General features: G+C 50.0%; 1 long non-coding RNA gene and 1 pseudogene across 1 annotated transcript; one reads left to right on the forward strand and one right to left on the reverse strand.

Moving 5' to 3' along the window:
* Window positions 1–621: 621 nt before the first annotated feature.
* Window positions 622–1,118, forward strand: LOC139024641 (uncharacterized). Its single transcript, XR_011475975.1, has 2 exons — window positions 622–823; window positions 864–1,118. It is a non-coding gene; the product is annotated as an uncharacterized lncRNA (long non-coding RNA).
* Window positions 1,119–1,726: 608 nt separating this feature from the next.
* Window positions 1,727–9,113, reverse strand: part of LOC112071834 (monocarboxylate transporter 1-like) — a 52,110-nt pseudogene continuing 44,723 nt past the window's right edge.

Below are 9,113 nucleotides of genomic sequence, written 5' to 3' on the forward strand. Positions count from 1 at the left end.
GGAAAAACAATCTGAGCTGTAGATCTCAGCTTACTTTTTGATTGTGAAAGTGATTTTGACTTAGAAAACGTGAACACTGTTGTAAAGACTCTACTGTCCTCTCCTGGTGACAGCCGGTACTACCCGAGACTTCAGAATGTCCTAAAGACTCTACTGCCCTCTCCTGATGACAGCCGGTACTACCCCAGACTTTTAAATGTTCTAAAGACTCTACTGCCCTCTCCTGGTGAAAGCTGGTACTACCCCAGACTTTTAAATGTTCTAAAGACTCTACTGCCCTCTCCTGGCGAAAGTTGGTACTACCCCAGACTTTTAAATGTTCTAAAGACTCTACTGCCCTCTCCTGGCGACAGCTGGTACTACCCCAGACTTTTGAATGGAAGGACTTACTGAATTAACGCTCATACTGTATCTGCAGACATAGGGCCTCTCAAATAATACCCTTACCTTAGTGCACTACATAGGGAATAGGGCTCTGGTCTAAAGTAGTGCACTATATAGGGAATAGGGCTCTGGCCTAAAGTAGTGCACTATATAGGGAATAGGGTTCAGTTTGGGACATATTGATACAGTATCTGCTGATATGATACAGTACTAAAAGATACACCTGTCTGCCTGCCTGCCTGCCTGCCTGTCTGTCTGCCTGCCTGTCTGTCTGCCTATCTGTGTTCCTGTCTGTCTGAATAGAGATTATATGGATCAGTCCCATAGGACTGAGAGTCACAGAGTCACACACACACACAGAGCTAACTTTGTGGGGACACACAATTCAGTCCCATTCAAAATCCTATTTTCCCTAACCTGTACTCTTACCCTAACCCTAGTTCCTAACCCTAGTTCCTAACCCTAGTTCCTAACCCTAGTTCCTAACCCTTAACATCATTCTAACACTAAGTCTAACCTTAACCCTAAACCACCTAGAAATAGCATTTGCCCTTGTGAAGACAAACAAAATGTCCCAGTTGGTCACATTTCTGTTCCTTTACTACTCTTGTGGGGACCAAAATAGTTAAAAACACACCCACCCACCCACGCCCGCCCACCCACCCACCCACGCCCGCCGTCCCACCCACACGAGAAAGGTTGTGTCTGTCTTCAAGATGTTCAAAGTGCTTAAAGCTAAACTCTCAGCTAAACTGAAAAGCTTAGAGCTTCAAATCACATCGTTGTGCTCCTCAACTAGGAATATACATCATGACAGAATCACAATAGTCTCTACATTCTACTAATCATTACAAAAACAACACCTGGTATTACTTAACTGTCAATCAATCTGATCACCTATAATACTGTGAATTGATCGTACCGCACACTGGATCTGGGAAGCACAAAGACTGATGACATGACCGTCCAGGTCTGAGGACAGTGTGTAGAGCTGGGATAGATACTGGATGTTGTATATGTGAGCTCAGAGAGAGTAGTCCTCTGTGTTATAGCTTGTCTACTGTAGAGGACTCGGCTCAGTTTACCAAAGGTACCTAAACCAGAGGGTGTGTGTCCAGATCAGGTCAGTCTCTATACAGCAGGGGTTGGTAACAGGCGGCCCAGAGGCCAAAACCAGCCGAAAGTGATTTTTTCGGCCCCCCGAAATAGTAGTAATAATAATAAGGGATTTAAAAAAATCTTTAAATTTAGGAAATGTGCTCCCAACTATTCCCATGAATAAAAATAAAGATTTGTGATTGTGTCTCAATGTAATCAAGGTATGAAATGATCATGTTATCTATTTTTGGGCTTAGTTGTGGTGAATTTACAGTGTTCAAATTATTCAAATTATGTTTCAGCGCCCCGACCGCGGCTAAATTTAGTTGCCTACCCTGCTAAACAGTATCTTCATCCATCTTAGAAACATTCGTCATGGGTGTGGCTTCACTACTCTCCTCCCCCCTTTCCTTCTCTCCCTCCAGCATGGCTTTGCACTCCTCCTTGGGCCGCTCCGTCTCTCTCCTCTCCTCCTCCTCCTTCTCTCTCTCCAACAGCTTGTAGTTGATGCCCATCCCTACGAAGAGGAAGACTGAGGAGATGATGAGGATGATACCACAACACAGGTAGGTCCACTGGTAGTCACCATAGAAGTCATAGAAACGACCTGGAGGGGGGAAAGTCAGAGGAGAGATAATTCAGTTTTGTATATTATCTACCTCACTTGCTTTGGCAATGTAATAATGTTCCCATGCAATAAAGCCCTTGAATTGAATATATGAGGAGAGAGAGAGAGAGAGGAGAGAGAGACCGAGAGAGAAAGAAGGGAGGAGAGAGAGAAGAGGAGGAGAAGAAGAAGAGGGAGGAGAGAGAGAAAGAGGGAAAGAGAGAGAGAGAAGAGGGAGGAAGAGAGAAAGAGGGAGGAGAGAGAAAGAGGGGAGAGAGAGGGTGGAGAGAGAGAGACTTGTTGATGATGACAATAAGGGAAATTTGTCCATTGTGATATAGGTAGAGTATGGCTCTCTCTCACACACACACACACACACACACACTTACTGAGTAGTGGCGGTCCCAGCAGTACCGGTCCACACTCCACGATGGTGACCAGTCCGACAGCAGAGGAGAACCTCTGGGCCCCGACCAGGTCCATCAGAGTCTCAAACAGAACTGCTGACAGCCAGCCGAACGCAAACCCAAAGAACACAGCATACACCACGAAGCCTACATAGTCCACGGACAGCGGCGCCAAGACGTGACACACCCCGTTATAGAGCACAGAGGCAGCGAAGAAGTACTGTATCCTGGGTCGGACCCAGCGGGTGTTGGCTAACAGGCCCATAGAAGGACGGGCGAACATGTCAACAAAGGCGAGGATGGAGAGGAGCAGAGCAGCCTTCTCTTTACTGATGTCCTTACTCTTAGCGTAGTTGGAGAGGAAGACTAGGGGAGTGAACAGGCCAAAGAACATGATGACGTTGCCAAGGAGATACAGCAGGAAGCCACGGTGTTTAAACAGCGTCAGGTCGATCACGGCATTGACACGCTGCATCACCGTCAGATTAGACTCTGCCTTCTTCACCGCCCCGTTCTCCGACAGTTGGGGTCCGGCAGGTTTGGGTCCGATGGGTCTCATCAAGGCCCCGGCTACACAGCAGTTGAGCAGTAGACCACCTAGGATGAGGAAGGAGCCCCTCCAGCCAAACTGGTCAAAGAACCAGGAGTTAAGAGGAGCCAGCGTGGACAGGAAGACTGGGCTGCCCGCCATGGCAATGCCATTAGCTATAGGACGACGCTTATAGAAGTATTTACCAATCATAGTCAACGCCGGGTTCAGGTTGAACGCTAGACCCAGACCTACAGAGGGGAGGGAGAGAGAGGGAGGGGAGGAAAGGGAGGGAGAGAGAGAGAGGGGAGGAAAGGGAGGGAGAGAGAGGGAGGAGGGAGAGGAAGGGAGGACAGGGAGGGAGGGAGAGAGAAGAGGAGAGAGGGAGAGAGGGAGGGAGGGAGGGGAGAGAGAGAGGGAGGAGAGAGGGAGGGAATGATGAGTAAACTACTGTATTAGAAAAAATGTCCACAGACACAAAACAGGGTTGTGGTACCTCCAATGACTCCGACACACAAGTAGAGTTGTTGCACAGTGTTGCAAAGGAAGCTGCTATCAAACCACTTCCTGACAGACAGCCCCCTAGCATCATGATTGGTCGACTGCCATAGCGGTTCACCAGGATACTGCTAATTGGTCCTGGAGAGACAGGGGGGGGGAAAAAAATTAGAGGACAGGGAAGGGGGAGAGACGGGGAGGGAGACGGAGAAGGGGGAGGAGAGGACAGAAGAGAGAATAATATTAGGAACAAGTTAGTCCAGGATGAATGAAAGTACACTGCTCAAAAAAAATAAAGGGAACACTTAAACTCAATGTAACTCAAGTCAATCACACTTCTGTGAAATCAAACTGTCCACTTAGGAAGCAGCACCTGATTGACAATAAATTTCACATGCTGTTGTGCAAATGAATAGACAAAAGGTGGAAATTATAGGCGATTAGCAAGACACCCCAATAAAGGAGTGGTTCTGCAGGTGGTCACCACAGACCACTTCTCAGTTCCTATGCTTCCTGGCTGATGTTTTTGGTCACTTTTGAATGCTGGCGGTGCTATCACTCTAGTGGTAGCATGAAACGGAGTCTACAACCCACACAAGTGGCTCAAGTAGTGCAGCTCATCCAGGATGGCACATCAATGCGAGCTGTGGCAAAAAGGTTTGCTGTGTGTCTGTCAGCGTAGTGTCCAGAGCATGGAGGTGCTACCAGGAGACAGGCCAGTACATCAGGAGACGTGGAGGAGGCCGTAGGAGGGCAACAACCCAGCAGCAGGACCGCTACCTCCGCCTTTGTGCAAGGAGGAGCAGGTGGAGCACTGCCAGAGCCCTGCTAAATGACCTCCAAGCAGGCCACAAATGTGCATGTGTCTGCTCAAACAGACTCCATGAGGGTGGTATGAGGGCCCGACGTCCACAGGTTGGGGGTTTGTGCTTACAGCCCAACACCCGTGCAGGAACGTTTGGCATTTGCCAGAGAACACCAAGATTGGCAAATTCGCCACTGGTGCCTGTGCTCTTCACAGATGAAAGCAGGTTCACACTGAGCACGTGACAGACGTGACAGAGTCTGGAGACGCCGTGGAGAACGTTCTGCTGCCTGCAACATCCTCAGCATGACCGATTTGGCGGTGGTCAGTCATGGTGTGGGGTGGCATTTTTTGGGGGGCCGCACAGCCCTCCATGTGCTCGCCAGAGGTAGCCTGACTGCCATTAGGTACCGAGATGAGATCCTCAGACCCCTTGTGAGACCATATGCTGGTGCGGTTGGCCCTGGTTCCTCCTAATGCAAGACAATGCTAGACCTCAATGTGGCTGGAGTGTGTCAGCAGTTCCTGCAAGAGGAAGGCATTGATGCTATGGACTTGGCCCGGCCCGTTCCCCAGACCTGAATCCAATTGAGCACATCTGGGACATCATGTCTCGCTCCATCCACCAACGCCACGTTGCACCACAGACTGTCCAGGAGTTGGCGGATGCTTTAGTCCAGCTGGGAGGAGATCCCTCAGGAGACCATCCGCCACCTCATCAGGAGCATGCCCAGGCGTTGTAGGAGGTTCATACAGGCACGTGGAGGCCACACACACTACTGAGCCTCATTTTGACTTTTTTTAAGGACATTACATCCAAAGTTGGATCAGCCTGTAGTGTGGTTTTCCACTTTAATTTTGAGTGTGACTCCAAATCCAGACCTCCATGGGTTGATAAATTTGATTTCCATTGATAATTTGTGTGATTTTGTTGTCAGCACATTCAACTATGTAAAGAAAAAAGTATTTAATAAGAATATTTCATTCATTCAGATCTAGGATGTGTTATTTTAGTGTTCCCTTTATTTTTTTGAGCAGTGTATATTACTCTTACACAATTTCCACGTGAGCGAGGATATTGGAAATTTAATCAAAGCCTATTGGATGATAACTTGTTTTTAACTAGAACAGAAGAATGTATTACTGACTTTTCCGACATAACATAGGTACAGCAGATCCCCTTATTGTATGGGACACTTTTAAATGCGCATTTAGAGGCCATGCAAGTACTCATCTATAAAACAAAAGCAATTTAGGTCAAATAAGTCCATATTAAAAGGAAATGGAAGGACTAACAGTACAGTTAGATAGCAATAAAAACTACTATAGAGGCTCAGAATAAGTGAGATGAAAAACAAGACATGGAGAAGATCCAGTATATTACAATAATAAAGCCAACAGTGGAATATGGGGAAATGTACCTAATTATTTTTCAATCTTCAACATAGAAATGCTACCAATTTTTTTTATTGAAACTTGTTACAAATGATGGAGTCGCTCATGATTCACCGAACGATATTTTGATATTGGCATACCAGTGGAGGTATACCAAACCTTTCTGATATACTCAGAGGACCGTTATCGGCATGTTTTAACCACTCCTATATAAATAGTAGATTATCAGACACTCAACAAGAAGGTCTGATTTACTGAAACAGGATCCAAGAGGTAAATATAAAGACCCAGTCCATGAAAACGTTGTGAGCCCTCTTACGCTTCAGTGTTGTGATGCAAAATGCATAGAGCATAGAATTAAAAAGTTATTTTTGGATATTATTTATCCTAATCAGACAGGTTTTTTTACATGGACGATACACTGGAAATAATATAAGACAAGTACTGGAAACAATAGAACACTGAATTATCAGGGAAACCAGGCCTGGTTTTCATAGCTGATTTTGAAAAGGCCTTTGATAAAGTACAACTGGAGTTTATATATAAATGCCTGGAATAATTCAATTTTGGAAAATCTCTTATAATAGTAACCCCTAGCTGTAAAATAGTAAATAATGGCTACTTCTCAGAACGTTTTAAACTGTCAAGAGGAGTAAAACAAGGTTGTCCACTATCGGCATATCTATTTATTATTGCCATCAAAATGTTAGCTGTTAAAATCAGATCCAACAATAATATTAAGGGATTAGAAATCCAGGGCTTAAAAACTAAGGTGTCATTGTACGCTGATGATTCATGTTTTCTTTTCACAATTATAATCCCTCCACGGCCTCATAGAGGATCTAGATACTTTTAACCTTTCTGGATTAAAACCAAATTATGATAAGTGTACTTACTATATTACATCACAAAAAAAATGCAATTTGTACATCACCGTGTAGTTTACCAATCAAATGGTCTGACGGGGATGTGGACATACTCGGRATACATATTCCGAAAGAAATGATGTCACTCCAATACATTTTAATAGAAAGTCAGCAAAAATAGATAAGATCTCCATGGAAAGGAAAATACCTGTCTATTAGTGGACAAATCACCCTGATTTAGTCAGATTACAGTTTACCCATTTGCTTATGTTTTTGCCTACACCTAGTGACCTGTTTTTTTAAATGACCAAAAAATATTCCATTTTATTTGGAATGGCAAGCCAGACAAAATTAAAAGGGCATATTTATATAACGAATATGAATTCGTTATATGCTGGAGGTCATTTTGCAGGGCTCTGGCAGTGCTCCTCCTTGCCCAAAGGCGGAGGTAGCGGTCCTGCTGCTGGGTTGTTGCCCTCCTACGGCCTCCTCCACGTCTCCTGATGTACTGGCCTGTCTCCTGGTAGCGCCGCCAGCATTCAAAATCTCCCTCCATCGCTCAGTCTCCCTCTCTCTCCCCCACCCATCTCTCCCTCTCTCTCCCACCATCTGCCCTCTCTCCCCCACGCCATCTCGCCCTCTCTCCTCCGCCACCCATCTCCCTCTCCTCTCCCCCACCCATCTCCCTCCATCGTCCCTCCCCTCACCATCTCGCCTCTCTCTCCCCCACCCATCTCGCGCCTCTCCCCCCCCACCCATCTCGCCCTCTCTCTCCCCCCCCACCCATCCTCCGCCCTCTCTCTCCCCCACCGCATCTCGCCCTCTCTCCCCTCGGATTGCTGCTCTCTCCCCAACCCATCTTCCGCCCTCCGGCCCCACCCATCTCGCCCTCTCTCTCCCCACCAATCTCGCCCTCTCTCTCCCCCGACCCCATCTCTGCCCTCTCTCTCCCCCGCACCCATCTCCCCCTCTCTCTCCCCCCACCATCTCGCCCTCTCTCTCCCCCACCAATCTCGCCCTCTCTCTCCTCCCACCCATCTCGCCCTCTTCTCCCCCAGCCCATCTCGCCCTCTGCCCCCCGCCCTCACCCATCTCGCCCTCTCCCCCTCTCCCCCCACCCATCTCGCCTCTCTCTCCCCCCCCATCATCTCCCTCTCTCTCCCTACCCATCTCGCCCTCTTCTGCTCCCCACCCATGCTCGCCCTCTCTCTCCCCATGCTTTCGCATTGCTACTTCGCCCTTCTACTCCTCCCCACACCATTCTCTCCCCCTCTCTCCCGCCACCATTCGCTCTCTCTCCCCGCACCCATCTCGCCCTCTCTCTCCCCCCCATCTCACCCTCTCTCTCCCACCCATCTCTCTCTCCTCCCCCACCATCTCCCCTCTCTCCCACCCATCTGCGCCCTCTCTCCTCCCCCACCCATCTCGCCTCTCTCTCTCCCCCACCCATCTCGCCTCTCTCTCCCCCACCATCTCGCCCTCGTCTCTCCCCCACCCATACATCGCCCCTCTCTCCCCCCACCGCAATCTCGCTCTCTCTCCCCCACCCATCTCCCCCTCTCTCCCCCACCCATCTCGCCCTCTCTTCCCCCACCCATCTCGCCTCTCTCCTCCACCCATTCTCGCCCTCTCTCTCCCCAACCATCTTCCCCTCTCTCTCCCCCACCCATCTCCCCCTCTCTCTCCCCACCCATCTCCACTCTCTGCCTCGCCACCCATCTCTCTCCCTCTCTCTCCCCCACCCATCTCGCCTCTCTCTCCCCCACCCATCTCGCCTCTCTCTCCCCACCCATCTCGCTCTCTCGCTCCCCCACCCCATCTCGCCCTCTCTCCCCACCCATCTCCCCTCTCTCTCCCCCACCCATCTCGCACCTCTCTCTCCCCCACCCATCTCGCCCTCTCTCCCCCACCCTCTTTCTCCCCTCTCGCCTCTCTCCCCAACCCATCTCCCCTCTCTCCTCTCCCCACCATCTCCCCTCTCTCTCCCACCCATCTCGCCCTCTCTCTCCCCCACCCATCTCCCCTCTCTCTCCCACCAATCCCCATCTCCCCCTCTCTCCCCACCCATCTCCCCCTCTCTCTCCCCCACCCATCTCCCCCTCTCTCCCTCTCCCCACCCATCTCCCCCTCTCTCCCCTCTCCCCCCCCCCCACCCATCTCGCCCTCTCTCTCCCCCACCCATCTCGCCCTCCTTCTCCCCCACCCATCTCGCCCTCACTCTCTCCCCACCAATCTCGCCCTCTCTCTCCCCCACCCATCTCGCCCCTCTCTCTCCCCCACCCATCTCGCCCTCTCTCTCCCCCACCCATCTCACCCCCTCTCTCTCCCCCACCCATCCCCCCCTTCTCTCCCCACCCATCTCGCCCCTGCTCTCCCACCATCTCACCCCCTCTCTCTCCCCCCACCCATCTCGCCCTCTCTCTCCCCCCCACCCATCTCTCCCTCTCTCTCCCCCACCCATCTCGCCCTCTCTCTCCCCCACCCATCTCGCCCTCTCTCTCCCCACCCATCTCCCCCTCTCTCA

Source organism: Salvelinus sp. IW2-2015, unplaced genomic scaffold, assembly GCF_002910315.2.
Source record: "Salvelinus sp. IW2-2015 unplaced genomic scaffold, ASM291031v2 Un_scaffold1736, whole genome shotgun sequence".
Taxonomy (NCBI): domain Eukaryota; kingdom Metazoa; phylum Chordata; class Actinopteri; order Salmoniformes; family Salmonidae; genus Salvelinus; species Salvelinus sp. IW2-2015.